Raw genomic sequence first — 16681 nt, 5'->3', positions numbered from 1 at the left:
TTGCAAACACCATATCAATGACATGTCCCTTTAAATGAGTCTGAGATAGTACCAATTGCTGTAAATGGATATTACCACAAGCCTGGTACAGCTCCCAGTAAGCAGAATCCAGGGGCCCGTCTGGCCACAGATTGAAGTCCCCCAACACCAGCAGCCTAGCGTGGGTATTTGAGAGGTCATATAGGAGATCTACCAATTCCGGAAGAGCTGATAGAGCATTTCCCGGCGGTCTATAACATAACAATCCAGAGTGCAGAGCTCCCCCTTGGCCATTTAAGGTAAAGCCCATAAGTTCGAAGCCTTGAACTTCCTTAAGCTCCAACTGAGAGAGCGCCGAGAAATCCCTAAAGATAGAGCCTACACCTCCGCCTCTATTCCCAATACGGGGTTTATGTTTGATTTTATAACCCGAAGGACATGCCAGGCCTAGTTCCACAATACTATCGGTTCTAGTCCATGTCTCTGTCAGAAATAGCACATCTAGTTCATATAATTCAATAAGGAGTGCAATTTCCATATAATGCTTTCTGAGAGATCTAACATTCAGCAGACCACAGGATAATGTCCCCGGGTGGTTATTAATGGTATCACGCTGGTCTCTTAGATTAGGGCATACGTTGAGTTGCAAGGGCTCTTCTCTAGGATACACTAAACGGGAGGGGGAAGGAGTAGAAGAGACAGCTGGCTGGCGCTGATCGCGACCCGTTCGCGAACGGGCGCTAACGGGCTTACCTCTGGCGCACCTCCGGCGTGCCAACGGCGCGACCGCTTCGCGCCGGCACTGCGCGCTTGAGGGTTGGGCATCTTAAATTACCGTAAACGCGGAAGTCCTCCAAGGGAAGCTCTAGCCCCCAACCAAGATGGCGCCCGCAAATCGGCACCAGCCTGGTTTCCTTGACCCAAAATGGCGGCCTAAATCGCCACGATGCGGTAGATCACGAGCCCCAGAACGCCCTGAAGCGCCCTAAATCCCGCAAAATACGGTGTGTCAAACGATCATGATGCAGGTAAGGTTCTAAACTAAATTATCACCCCCAAAGAAGTGGCAGTGGCAAATACGCGCCTGAATTACAGGTCAGCAGCGCAATGACGCAATGAATACGAGTTGGTTAAAAGTATTAAAAACACAGTGAGAGACAAGAAGTGCGTGCGCGCTGCAGTCAATAAGGTCTACCTGCAAGCGTGAATGAGCCTCTTTTAAAGGCTTCTCCAGATGCGGAAGTCCTCCAAGGGAAGCTCTAGCCCCCAACCAAGATGGCGCCCGCGAATCGGCACCAGCCTGGTCTCCCTGACCCAAAATGGCGGCCTAAATCGCCGCGATGCGGTAGATCACGAGCCCCAGAACGCCCTGAAGCGCCCTAAATCCTGCAAAATACGGTGTGTCAAACGATCATGATGCAGGTAAGGTTCTAAACTAAATTATCACCCCCAAAGAAGTGGCAGTGGCAAATACGCGCCTGAATTACAGGTCAGCAGCGCAATGACGCAATGAATACGAGTTGGTTAAAAGTATTAAAAACACAGTGAGAGACAAGAAGTGCGTGCGCGCTGCAGTCAATAAGGTCTACCTGCAAGCGTGAATGAGCCTCTTTTAAAGGCTTCTCCAGACGCGGAAGTCCTCCAAGGGAAGCTCTAGACCCCAACCAAGATGGCGCCCGCGAATCGGCACCAGCCTGGTCTCCCTGACCCAAAATGGCGGCCTAAATCACCGCGATGCGGTAGATCACGAGCCCCAGAACGCTCTGAAGCGCCCTAAATCCCGCAAAATACGGTGTGTCAAACGATCATGATGCAGGTAAGGTTCTAAACTAAATTATCACCCCCAAAGAAGTGGCAGTGGCAAATACGCGCCTGAATTACAGGTCAGCAGCGCAATGACGCAATGAATACGAGTTGGTTAAAAGTATTAAAAACACAGTGAGAGACAAGAAGTGCGTGCGCGCTGCAGTCAATAAGGTCTACCTGCAAGCGTGAATGAGCCTCTTTTAAAGGCTTCTCCAGACGCGGAAGTCCTCCAAGGGAAGCTCTAGCCCCCAACCAAGATGGCGCCCGCAAATCGGCACCAGCCTGGTCTCCCTGACCCAAAATGGCGGCCTAAATCGTAGCGATGCGGTAGATCACGAGCCCCAGAACGCCCTGAAGCGCCCTAAATCCCGCAAAATACGGGGTGTCAAACGATTATGATGCAGGTAAGGTTCTAAACTAAATTATCACCCCCAAAGAAGTGGCAGTGGCAAATACGCGCCTGAATTGCAGGTCAGCAGCGCAATGACGCAATGAATACGAGTTGGTTAAAAGTATTAAAAACACAGCCAGAGACAAAAAGACAAAAAGACACAAAAAGTGTGTGCGCGCTGCAGTCAATAAGGTCAGTATGTTACGGACCTTAAATGGTATATAACTGCTTAAGCCTTTGCTAATTGGTCAAATGAACTATGCTTAATTTGTACTACGTATGTAATGACGCTACATCCTTTGTGGTTTGGGCCTATAAAAACTGTCAGACAAGTCACCTCTTTGGTCAGTGACTTTACTGATTTCTCCGAGCTGCACGTCAATCCACTGTTTGTTGGTCTCCAATAAAGCTTGCAATCTTTAGTGCTGATAGAGAGTCCTATGTGTGGTATTATTTCTTATTTCTGCTTCCACACTCCAACTATGAGAGGAACGTTACCTAGCTTGAGAACTTCAGTAGTTAGAGTTGACCAAAAAATGGATCAGCAGCTGTTGAAACATATACATTTAGTAAAAACATGACTGAATCCTGAACTTTAATTTTAGCTATAACATATCTACCATCTGTATCTGAAAAGTTACTCAAACTTTGGCAATGTAGTCTTTTTGCAAAAAGAATAGTAACACAATTTTTTGGGCCATTTGCAGGAGAAGAAATAATGTTATCAACCCATTTTATTTTCATATAATCTAAGATGTTGTCATCAATATGTGTTTCCTGTATAAAACAAATATCTGCTTTACAACTTCCTAAATAATCTAAAAATGCTGTACATTTAACAGGATGATATAACCCCTTGACATTTAAAGAGACTATCTTGATATTATGAACATTAGCCATAGTAAAAATGATAGAAGGAAAAAATCAAGAAGAGGAGAAAAAAAGTAAAGAAAGAATATGAAGAATAGTAGCTCCAGAACAGAGGAAAAGGAGAGAGTATGAATAAGAAAATACAGACAAAACATGAAAAAGACAACAACAATTAAACATTAATAACAGGAATGAAACATACACATGCTTTACAAGCATGACCGAAACCGTTGGAGCCCCATGTGAAATTAAACAGTAAACTAGTCAGAAAAATACGCAACAATAATATTCAAGTAGCAGAATCATGTGTGTCCTTTGAATGCTGTGAATGTTGATCCAGGAGCAATCTTAAATCTTCAGGTAGATGGAGGACTTATAAAAATTATCTTTCCCAATGCGCATTGTTGAAGGGTAAAAAAAAACATATTTAAATCCAAGACTTCATAGCTGAGTGCGATAAGCAGTGAATTTCTTCCGAATCTTAACAGTATCTTTAGCAAAGTCTTGGTGAATAAAGATTTTATTACTATTGACCACTAATGAAGGAATTTCTCGTGCAGCTTTCCTTATAAAGACCAAATGATGATGACGTAAAAATTTAAAAATCATTTGTCGAGGTTTTATTTGATGAGGATTACGATGAGGTGAATTCCTATGTGCTTTATCAATTTCAAATGTCTCCAGAAATGTGATTTTAGAAGGCCAGGAATCAGATTCTATAAATATATTCTGCAATTGGAACCATCAACATCCTCTGGTAGGTTAAAGATGCGTACGTTATATTGCCTGCCATGATTCCCCATATCCAGAAGGAGGGCAGACAGAGGAGAAATTTTCACCACAAGTGGAGTTAATGTATCAATTTTAACGTTATTATCTTGTATTTTAATTGAATTTTGCTCAATTTTAATTGACATACTAGCCATGTCTTTGCACAAATGTTTAATCTCTGACGCAATTGTGTCTGTGTTGTCACGAAGTGCTTGAATTTCGTCAAGAATTATTGTCAACAAAGGTTCACTTGACTGCATTACTTTAGATTTAACTGGCGGTGGAGAAACCAGTTGCTTCCTTTTATTATGAAGTGTTTGTGCATTTTTATTTTCCATTTTTCCAAAAGTAAGGAAAGGGTGGTTATTGCAGACAAAATGCTTGTAAAAACAATTGGTGCAGCAGGTAAAACAGACTATGGGAGTGGTTAGGCCAAAGCCAGGCCCTCTCTTAAACACTTACTACGACCCCTGACAGACAAGCTGGGCAATACCTTGAGGCAGAGCTGGGAGCTGTAGTAGGAGGGAAGAATACACCACTTCTGACGACAGAAAGTCCTGGAAAAACCTCACTGCAGCAGGTAAGGGCTTCGGAGCACAGCTACCTCATAAAGGAGGAATTTTGGACAAAAATATTGTAGTAATTAGTCAAACAACTGTCAATTTCGGACAGAGCTCACCGGGAACAGCCATTTTGTTTTGTACGCTTGCGTGTCCCCATTCACTTTTGATTATAAACCATGAAAGTACATCAAAAGTCTTTAAAAACAATGGCATCCATAGGAATAATAAAAACAATAGAAAGCAGAGTAGAACACACATCATGCATCTTGTTGCAAAAGAACAATTAATAATCATCACAGTGCTTATGAAATGTTCAAGCTTGTCAAAAGGAAAAACAGACAAAAAATTACAAGTATAAAGGAGGTGTAGGCTGTATTCAAATTGATTCATAAATATTTAAATCTTATAGTTCCTGAGGGATTGGAACAAATTTTAACTTATGGACTGTTCTAGCTTTCATTTTATTGTCCTCCACATTATTGGTTAGAGTACTTACATACACTTTGTCATGTGGAACAATGAAATCCTTCCTATACAAATAAATAGGTTGCAAATTCTCACCAATTATCTGTGTTGTCTTGTTCAGTTTTTGTAGACACAGTAAAACAATGAGTTTGACTTTTGTAGTAAGTACGTCGACAACATATACAAGCACAGTCCGGTTTTTCTGAACCCATTGTGTTACATTTTGTAACAGTAATACCTGTTTGCTGTTCTGCAACACTTTCAGATATTAAGTCAACATTTTCTCTACACTCCTCTTCAGGACCAAAGAGACTAAACTGGACATCATCACAAACCTTTTCTATCTCTACCACTGTACCATATAACATACCTTTATCCATTTCTCCTAATCATAAGGCAAGATTTTTGACATAGTAAAGCCTCCTAACTAATGTTTCCGAATGGTGTACATCTAGCATTCTGAAATGATGAAAGATGCTTTGGCAAACTTTCTTTGATAGACAGGTTAGTGAGTGTCCCTGTAAATTAGTACACTTTCTTTCCTTGCATTGATCTAATCCTTGCAAAGCCACAATTTTCTGTTTTAGACTTCTGTTTGGAAACTTCAGGAGGAGGGCAAGATGGCGCCTGCACGTCAGGCGTGTTTGTGAGAGCTCCGTTTGGGCGGCCTGACAAATCCTACCTGAGCTTTGGCGGCGGCGTTTCTAGCGATTACAGAAGCTCAAAAGGGCCACCCTCCACCATCATGGGAAGATGCTAGCATAGTTGTATTTCATAAGAAAGACAAACCTCTGCTTCTACCTGGGTCGTACCGCCCAATCTCCCTTATAAATGCGGACGCAAAACTATATTCTAAAATCTTCGCTAATCGATTGAGTCAAATTGTTCCAACCTTAGTTTCTCAACAACAACACGGCTTTCTTCCAGAACGCGGCACTATTAATCATATACACCCGGTAATTGCAACACTAGACTATGCCACTACGCAACATAAAGACGTCGGATTGGTACTTTTAGATGCTGAAAAAGCATTTGACCGCGTTTCATGGGCATTTTTGTGGGCAGGTATGGGGAAAATGGATTTTGGTTCACGACTTATATCTTCGCTACAAATTATGTATAGGCACCCGAGGGCCAAGATCTGTATATCTGGACAAGAATCTATGGCGGTTAGTATCACGCGGGGTACACGACAGGGGTGTCCCTGTTCACCATTATTATTTGCTATTTATATAGAACCCCTGTTAAAGGCACTAATGTCATCTCAACAAATTCAATCTATGGTTTTACCAGGAGGCGATATAAAGGTGTTAGCTTACGCTGACGATATTGCAGTGGTAACTTCTGATCCGGAATCTGCACTAATTGAAATAGAAAACCTTACAGGCTTGTTCGGCAGTGTGTCCGGATACAAACTTAATAGCCAAAAAACTCAGGTTATATGTTCACCAGGCCTATGCACTAACGATAGCAGGGTTTCTATAGAGGCCAAATACTTAGGTATTAAAATTAGACTCATACCTCAACAGTTAGTCTCGTCAAACTGGGCTGATATATTAGTGTCGGTAAAAAATCAACTCGATAAAATAGAATGTCTGCACTTATCGTTGGTAGGGAGACGTAATGTCCTCAAAATGACTATTCTTCCGAAAGTTTTATATTATTTTCGAGCAATACCACTGGAAATACCCACATTAGAATTAAAAAAATTGCAATCTATAACTGATCGATTTCTATGGAGTGGGAAAGCAACGCGGAGAGCATCCAAATTTATGACTTTACCAATCTTAAAGGGGGGCTGGGGAGTCCCGAACTTTGCACTCTACTATTTGGCATGCCTTATACAAAATCTTAAATATTTTTCAATTGGCGGAACTCCAGCCTTATGTGAAAGCCCTGATATTTTCTCTCTTTTATTAGGTCCACAATCTCGTCAAATGTTACTTCGTTTTACAGAACCTAGCTATTATAAGAGAACGAGATTCAAACTTATATGGTCCGCTTTCAAAGGATGGCGTTCTATTCGGAAACTCATCTCATTGGGTCGTGTTAATTTTTACACTCCGTGTAATTCTATAGAACTTCTTCCGGCAATCTTCAGGGATCACACTATGGGTACTTGGCGTGAGAAGGGTATAATAGCTATTGGCGACATGGCTAAAAATGGCATCATTGCCTCATTTCAGGAGTTAAGAGACCAATTCAGTCTTTCTAAAAATGACTTCTTTAAGTACCTGCAAATAAGGGATTTTTTCTATTCACATCCATATATTGTACCATTATGTTCCAATGAATTTATGGAAATATTAAAAAAAACAACACGTATAGGGACTATTTATAATTATCTGTTAAACCTACATCAGGATGATATGGACCAACAAGCATTAAGATGGTGTACGAGACTAGGCACATCAGTAGCTCCATTTCAAGAATCAATAGTCATGGCTGATAAAATTATTCTTTCTGCCAATTTATATTCTCAACATTACAAAACTTTATTTAATCTTTATCACACACCACTTAAAATGTTAAAATGGAGTAATGCATATAACGGGAAATGTTATAGGTGCCAATGTGATTTGGCAGATATTATACATATATTTTCAGACTGCCTTATATTAAAACTATTTTTTGTATCCATAGAAAACTTTTTAGCACATATTACAAAATGTGATGTGAAAATTTCTAGAGAGATGATTATTTTTGGTTTATCGAATGATAATGAATTGTTTTCAGGTTATCAAGAGAATAGATATATTATATTCATGGCCATGGCTGTAGCTCGCCTTTGTATATCATCGATGTGGTTAAAACCCGAGGCACCTACATATGAAATGTGGCGAGCAAAATTTTATAATATCTTTAATTTGGAGTTTAACCTTTATCGCGTCAAATCAATTAGGAAAAAGAGAAGAGGGTACAAAATCTGGCAGACTTTGATAGATTATTTGGATCATTAGTTATTATTATTTATGCCATTTAAGAATTTGAAGATGTTGCCTAGACTGTACATATTTGATGTTAAGACCATTTCATGAATTTCTATCTCTATGTATGTTGAATATTTTTTTATTTTTTTTGTATACATGACTTTGAACTGAATCAATAAATTTTTTTTTTAAAAACAGGAACCTTCAGGAGGAAAGTTCTTAATATATCAATAGATTCCTGCCGAACTCTACAAGAATTGCTACAGTCCCTTGTATAGAGGGGCCTGTCTATGCCTTCCCTGTACCTCGTCAGCTATCCCTTCCTCTATATTTCTAGGTACCATCACCTCTTTATGAATACAACTAACCATACGTCATCTCATAACATCATCCTGATTCTTCAACTGCATGCACTAATGTGTTCTCCTGAAAGTTGGTTTCTTTGTTAAACAAATGCTCAGTACTTGAAGTATGTCTCCATTCATAGCTGAAAACCTTGCAAAAGTTACTTCTATTGGCAAGTCTTTGCTTTTGGCTTCTTTTCTTCGTAATCAACACTATTTTATCCAATTACCTCATCTATTTAGAATTTTTTTTAAAACTCCTCTTGAGAGCAAAGACTTAATCAACTACAGCCTCAACACGTTCCTTTTGCTTCTCTTCTTCTTTTATAGTTCTTCAATCTTTTTTTATAAGACTCTGAATTACTCTGCTATGGAACATTTGAACACTGATTTCTTTAAACTGCGTCTGCCTTCTGTTTAAAGTGTCTCCTTTTTCCTGTTTGATTTTTTAGTCCTCATATCATGTACTTTTACTCCTTTTTTAGTTGATCTCAAACAGTTTTTTATTTACTTGATTTCACTTCATTTTCAGATGATTACAAACTTTTTAAAGCAATTTCTTTGTTCTCTTACCAGCACCTCCTTATTCTTTCATCACATTCTCAGCATTTTGCCCCTTTTGTTTCTCTGCTGTGAGTAGATGGTATCTTTGTTTTTGCTTCTTTCTTTTCTGACTTTTTAATGGCATTTTTACTGTCTGTATATAACTGGAAATAGATGCTTTAAAAAATACATTTACCTTTTAGTCACATACTAACACATTACAGATTTTAAGTTTTTAATTACAAACAAAAGCAGTTGATTTATTCAAATAAAATTGACATTACTCTAATAATTTTCATGTTTAGCTCGATGTCCCTTTTGTGTTAGTGTATACATGAGTATCTCACTGGGTATACTACCATATATATTACCGTGTTTCTCTGTATCAACCTATGTTTAAAGGAGAACTAGTCTGAATTACAGACTAGTTAATGTCAGTACTAGGCTGCAAATCTTACTAAGTGTAGAAGTACACCTGCAGGAGTGCCATGGCATGTTTATGAAATGTGTTGGTATATGACTGTTTATTTAGTACCTCACTGGGTCTCTAAATGTGTATATAAATGAATAAATAAAACCTCCATGCCTGTGTTAGGGAATAGAAAATGTATGTAGGTTTGTCTGCAAATGCTTGTCATGCTCCTGCATAAGTAGATTCAGAGTATGTGAGTTAATGTAAAAGTCCCACTTTCACTCTGTGACTGCATGAGATAGAAAGTGCACGTTTTGGAAACATGTATGTCAGTTGCATTATGAATAGTATCATACCCATCACAGCAGGTAAGGGCCACTTCTAATGCCTGGGGGAGTTCCTTGTTTTGGTCCCTGAAAGGTGCAGTGTGTCTTTAACATGCGTATCGCTCAGTCCGCTTGTTAGCCGTGGGGTTCTCAGCTGCAGGTTGCCTCACAGGTTGGCGAGGTCTCTATTGGCTGTGGAGCGCCTCTCTGCTCCTGGTCTAGGACCTTGAGGGCGTGGGAGGCACAGGGGCTTGCTTCTGTGGTACTGGGCACTTTGTACACCGCGCGTCTTGACTGTACCTTGTCCTCTCAGCGGCGCCATGACTATGTGACGTCTTCACTGCCTCGTCGTTCTGTCTGCTGAGTAGGGCAGTCAAGCACCTTCAGTTCTGGGGGCTTTCAGTACCGGTGCAAACTTAGTCTTGCTCCCCTGCTGTGGGGGTCACCTGGTAATTGGGCATTGCACTGTTCTCACCCCAATGAACTACTGGGGCTGCTCACTTTGTTTTCGTTGCTGCAGGCACTGGGGCACAGTTTCCTCGTCCCATGCAGGTGAAGTAGGCTCTGAGGAGGTCACTCAGTGTTGGGACTGCACTTCACCCCCTTTTCTCCTTCTGGCCAATCGTGTGCAAGCCCACAGCGTGCAGGGGCATGCTCTACAGGCAACCTGTGTGGGGTGCCTCGACCTGTATTTCCCCCTCAGGGCACGACAGAGCTGCAGCTGGCGTACACGCAGGGTCAGACCCACTCCTCTCCATTGTAAAGTGGTGGACGCTAGGTTCACATACTCAGGAAAGAAGGCACGCTGACACAGTGATTATGGTACTGCAACTGGCCCAGGGCACGTGCGCTTCACCTCTTTTATTTGCAGGTTCACCTGACCTGTGACGCCTATGATGGGTGGGTGTAAAGTGTATTACATCACACTCCTCAACACTAAAACTTGTCCAGCAGGAAACTACACCTTAAGGTCATCAAGTCGGTGTGTGGCTTGGAGCAACCACCTGTCATCAGAGTAGGCGATGCAACTTCGAGCTGGCAACCAGCGGCAAAGCAAGGAGCAGAAAGAAAAAGGTGTGATGGCAAGTGATTCAACATGGAATTGCAGTGTGCCACCGGGGGTCGAACACTGATGACTAGGTACAGTGGGGTAGCTGGAAGTCACATGGAACCTCCATATCTCCCATCCACATGCAACAGATACGGCCAGATGAACAGGAGAAGAATGAAGCGACCAGCCCAGTGGGGCCTAGCCAGTCCATACATGCACTGTATGGGGTCCGGGGACCCTTGAATGGAACCCCTCAGCCCACCAATGACAAGACCTGAGAGGGGCAGGAGCAACAGGAGAAAAATTGCAGGCTATGGCGGTGAGAAACATGCAGGGTGAGGAGGCTGAGAAAAGCATATAAGTATCATAGCGAAGTGGCCCCCAGATGATGAGGAAGCCAAGGTTCAATTTTTCACAAAATAACATCTCTATTGATTTCCATTAATAATGTAGACTTCAAACAGCCAGGCCAATGTATTTCATTCTTTCAAAGACTTCAACACGGTTTGCAAAAATGCATGTAATGATCATAATCTGGTCAATTCCTGTGCCTAGGATACCCACCACTCAATCCCTTGTGGCAATCAATATTAAGGTATGCCTCAGTCCAAGTCTAATGAATGTGTATGTTCAACTGCACAAGCAGTCTCTCCTCTGTGGGATCCATCCAACAAAGTGCTTGAGTTGTGTATTACTGTCCATGCCGTGAGTAGTTTTTTCACCTTGTTTGGATCATGCCATGCATTTTTGAAAAACTTGAATAAGTCCTTGACAGGATGAAACACATTGGCTGGGCTGTTTGAAGTCTACTTTATTGATGGAAAATGCACATGTCAGCCACCGAGAAAGTTTAAGCATGAATGTTGTAGCTGCAAAACGGGGCACAGAAAGGGGTAATCAAGGGTTCAACAGGGGTAGCAGGCAAGAAACCCTCTCCCTCTGTGAAAAGGCATTAAACAAGGGGGCTCCACAACACCATGCACACTCAGGGAGAGGTGAGACAAGGACCCGGAAGGTATAGCAGCTCAAGGACAAAGGGCCACAAATGGGGTAAATGAGACTACTAAAGCCAAAGCAGCAATTCAAATAGAGGCCAGAAAGAGCAATCTGAATGTTTGTTACAAGTGGGAGAGGCTAGGAATTTGATGAAAAGTTTTCTGTACAGGTCAGCGTTGTGCAAAAACCTTAAATCAGGACTGGGCAACCTTGAGGTAGTCAAGCAGAATATTGAGACATAGAGGAAGCTAGGCAGAGTAGCAGGGTCATTTAGCAATATGCCAATCACATAATTCATAATCTCTGTGTTGCGTTGTGTGTCAAAGACTGAAGAAGGACAGTTTTGGCTGATACACCACCTATCATACCCATAAGGGGGATTGTTGACTGATGGCAACTCTCAGTTCAGCACACAAGCATAGGTGAAGCATTTGATTTAGTTAGATTCAGAAATGGCCAAATAGGATGTGAAATTGGCATTCCACTTGCCTCTTGTCCACCCCAGCAGCTTCAATCCACCAGGTTTCCAATTTGAAGGGCAATACTACTATGAATCATGCCTCCCAATAGGGTTGTGTTATTTTCCCGAGTTAGGCCCATGTAGCAAAGCAGCTTATTTCTTACATTGTCCTAGAAAATAAAATTTCAACAGTGAACTATTGCACACATTTGCATGCAAATCAATGTTTGATTAGTTTCTCTGAAACTACTTTGTTTACGCATCCAACTTCGCGCAACATTATCACGATGCCTTGAACATCATGTACTAGGCCGCTCTACGTACTAGGTACAAAAGTCATCCTATCTTCATCCATGGGGTGACAGTGATATCTACATATCCATAAAATCACTAATTTAACATGCACATTACAAAGGCTATGTTTTATTATACATGATAGGCATCCCAATAGATTAGTAGAGGAGGCACTACTGCTGACACTGAAGGTCCATGCATGCTGAGAAATCACCAAGCATTGGTCTGATATTCCGTTAGGGGTGTCCAACCTGAGACCAAAACAGGGTTCTGCACTCTCTCCTATCAGGTAATGGGGTTGGATTGTCTCTTGGTGGGGTTCTTGGCTCTACACCCATAGATAATCTAGGTACACTCACAATAGGGTCCGCATAGTAAGAGTACGTTAGATTACCGTATTTTGCATATATGCCTGCATATATTAATTTTTTGTTAAAATCTGTTTTTATTGATTTTTACATTCTTGTGAAAGGTAACAGTTGCTTGGAAAGCTGTTTTTTACAGTAAAAAGGCTAGGTTGTAATACATGCGTAACTATTAATCATCAGTATGATATACAATTCTATTTGTGTCAGGTACACAGCTTTAATGTGCAATTTCTTCTTTGAAAAAGGAAGGACAGCATCTGTCCTCCGATCATCGTTACATACTGCGTAGAATTACAGTAAAATACAATGGAATGCAGATGGGACAGTTATGATGTTTTCGCAAAAGTCCTTCCAATACATTCACCTTGGGCTGATGAACAGATGATATAACATAGAACGAAAACAACAACAGTGACCTGTCGATATGAACTTTTTCCCTCCCTTTGTCCCTCCAGTGCATGTCTACGTCACAATTTCTAATTGAGCCAACATTTGTCCTCTCCCGTCTGTGGTGTCCACACCTGTGTAAGCACTTAGTTGACTCATATGTGCTCATGGAGTATTGCAGCGCCCCCTCTAGTGGTGTGTGTGGCTCCCGCTACTGCTTTGCGCTCTTCACTGTCAGGCTGCCCCTCAGATCCCCCCCTCAACGTCCCGAGTGCATTTAGGAAGGTATCATACTGGGCTGCTATGGGTTCTTTACGTAGTCCCCATGTTTCTCCGCGCTGAATGGCGATGCTTTCTGCTTTGGCCCATGCTAGCAGCGAGTGACGTCACACATGTGCATGCGGTGGGTCCTTCGCTTTCCACCACTCAGTTAAAATTTGTATAGCAACCACTATCCCGAGATCTAGGAACCTGGATATTACCTTAGTGGCAGGAATCCTCTTGAAGTGGTGTAGTAAGGATATTGCCCATTCAAAGGGTAATTCGTGACCTGTGCATGTGTGTAGCAGTCTGCCTACTGTGTGCCAGTATGTACTTATTCTAGGGCAGCTCCATAGCACGTGCATCAGTTCAGCCCCTGCTTCAGCACATCTCAGACATGTAGTGTCAATGCTGTAAAAGTATTGATTGATCATGGCGGGTGTGAGGTAAGACCTGTATATACCTGCATATATTCATTGCATTAGCACCATGGTACAAATGTACCTTTTGGTGCTTGTAATCTCCTTTATTTGCTTCTGTCTCCTAATCATTGCAGCACATGTATTTAATACAAGAATAACATTGGTTCAATAAATATATTGAAACCGTCCCACTGTGTATTTATATACTTCTCTGAGAATAAGTCAGCATGAGTGACTGAGCGAAAGGGTCTGTAATGTTTGCATGATTCCAGAGGAATCAAGGTTGTCATGATCAGTGGTTGTCAGAGTCCGTTCGATCCCTGCTAACGGTAGGGCGGTTTTGAGGTGTCACTGTGTGCTAGCTGGTCTATAGGCCAACAAATACTGCAGGGAAATACGGAACCAGTCTAGACACCAAGCCTTAGTTTCTATTGTCCAAACAATATGCAGATCCTATGGATTAGTAGGAACTACACAACAATGGTTGGTGTCCAGTTTGTACTTTGACATGATTAGCACAGTCATATAATACACTTCAGAAAATACACCTGGAAAGTGGAAAGCTTGATTACATAGATAACTTTTTATTTGTGGGGGAAAAACAGGGCTAAATAATGCAAATCATTGCTACAGGCATTCATACAGACAGCAGAGGAGGTGGTTGTACCACTGGCAGCAAAAATAACAGTAGGGCAGGAGACAGCAAGCACATTCCTGGGGATAGAAATTGATTCAGAAGCAAGGGTATGTGGGAAGCCAAATGACATACGTGAAGAACTAAACAGCGTTGTAATAAATCATGTGCTTTTACGTCCTTCCCACAGATTAACACATCGCCCTGATAACACCTAACCCCTGGTATACCCTTAAAAAGAGAATTCATTATTCTTTGGAACACAGAGGCTGCGGAAACCAGCCCAAAAGGCATCCTCAAAAACTTGAATGCACCCATGGGTGTTATAAAAGCTGTCAACTCCTGGGAATCTTTACTGAGTGGAACTTGGTGATAGGCTGATGCCATGTCCAAAGTGTTGAAATAACTAGCAGCATCCAACGTTAACACCAATTCCTCAATATTTGGGAGTGGGAATTTATCAACCACCACCTCTTTGTTTAGTACACGAAGGTCCACACACAAACGTATTTCGTTATTAGCCTTGCGCGCTACGACAATGGGGGCTAATCATTCTGTAGCTTCAACAGGCTGAAAAACTCCGGTGGATAGCAATTTATCGATCTCCTTTAGTACTGCTTCTTGAACACAAATAGGAGTGCGTCTGACCTTAGCCGCAACTGGTATCACACCAAGCTTCAATTTGATGTGGTGATTATAACCCTTTAAACACCCCAAGGTGTTACTGAACAACCCTTCAAATTCCTTCACAAATTTATTCTCCACACCTCCTACAGACTGTATTTGTATAGAAGGCTCTGCATTAGGGTTAAGAATGTAATTTGTTATTTGTACTTGTAAAGCGCACTAATACCCCAACTGGGGTGTCCTGGCGCTGTAACGCAGAACGCTGTGGAACCCTTCCTGGCTTTTCCCTGTGAAATGTCCACTCCTGGGCACCCCCAAGGTGAAGCCAGGCATCCCAGCGCTGTTGGGGCCGTTGTGGAGATTAAGCAAGCTATTGCCCATAGTTGCAGCGTGGGACCCATGATTAGAATAGGCACCGAGGCGAGAATTATCAGGTCCGAGGAAATTGAGCCCAAGACCCGCCGAGGCGGGAATTGAACTCAGGTCCCGGGCCAGACCTCTGCATCAGGGTCTGCCGCTCTAACCATTGAGCCACACTTCTCCAAGAATGATGCCTAAACGAGCTTGGTGAGTCCAGCTCAATAAATTATCACCCCTTTCTGCCACATAAATTTTTTCATCTGTAAATCTTCCATTATATTCAATGCATTGAAAAAAATAACCTAACAACTTAATGGGTAGACCACCATATCCGGTGGGCCTAATATTCTGGTTTCATCAATTTCATCTTGTTTGATAACTCTTTTTTGAAAATTTCCTTAGAAATGGAAGTGATGTGAGAGCAAGAATTAAATTTCATCTTTACACTGACATCACCCACCATGACCCACTCTGAAGGATGTTCCACTTCACCTTCACTTACTTGAAAACTAACTTCTTTTATTTCAGTCCTAGAGTCTCTTCTGTTGCGTAAACGGCAATTCTTCCCATAATGTCCTCTCTTGCCACAAACTCTGCAATTGACCCTGAGTGCCGGACATCTGTAAAAATTTCCTTGAAAAGGCATCACACTTCTCCTCCCTTGTTATAAATTAACAGTCCTACCATCATCCTCAACACTCTTTCCCTGAGTATTCTCTTGATTCTTCTTTTTATTTTCAACTTTTTGTACAACTTGACACAAAACTTCCTCTACCTTACAACTGGATGTATTTTCTTTACTCACCTTCCTCAACTCTCCCACACATTTTAATATATGTTCTACACATTTTGCAATAACCATAACCTCGTCCAAAGGTAGCTCATCTTTCAGACAGAGCTCCTCTCTTATCTTATCATTAGAACACCTCAGAACAAATTGGTCCCTAATCCTCTCCTCTACCAACTCACCAAATTTACAACTTTCCTCTTTTCTTTTAAATATAGAACAGGTGTGCTTGTCACCGTGAGTCCAAGCACTAGCATATAAAAAAATAGATTTTTATTTTTTTAACAAAAATAAATAAATTATAAACAGTTACCACAAGTTGCTTCTGAGTTCCTTTCCAAAAGATAGCTTTGCATGTAACCTCAAATTCTTCTGATAGCAAGGCACTCCATGTAAGTATCACCCCAGGTGTGCTTGTCCCCAACTCCAATATCGATTATTTACGTGTGCTTGTCACCATGACGACAAGCTTAATTTTTTTTACTTTCCAAAGAAAATTGCTAATATCAGTTGTGCTTGTCACCGCGACGACAAGCCAAAATTTCCTCTCAATCCTTTTATTAATACCTTTTATTAATAAACTGTGCGATTACTTAAAATCTTTACAGTATAAAATACAATAAAATCCCCCCAA

Source organism: Lissotriton helveticus, chromosome 2_1 (genome assembly GCF_964261635.1).
Source record: "Lissotriton helveticus chromosome 2_1, aLisHel1.1, whole genome shotgun sequence".
NCBI classification, from domain to species: Eukaryota; Metazoa; Chordata; class Amphibia; order Caudata; family Salamandridae; genus Lissotriton; species Lissotriton helveticus.
The sequence above is the reverse complement of the archived record's forward strand: the minus strand, read 5'-3'. Positions refer to the sequence as shown.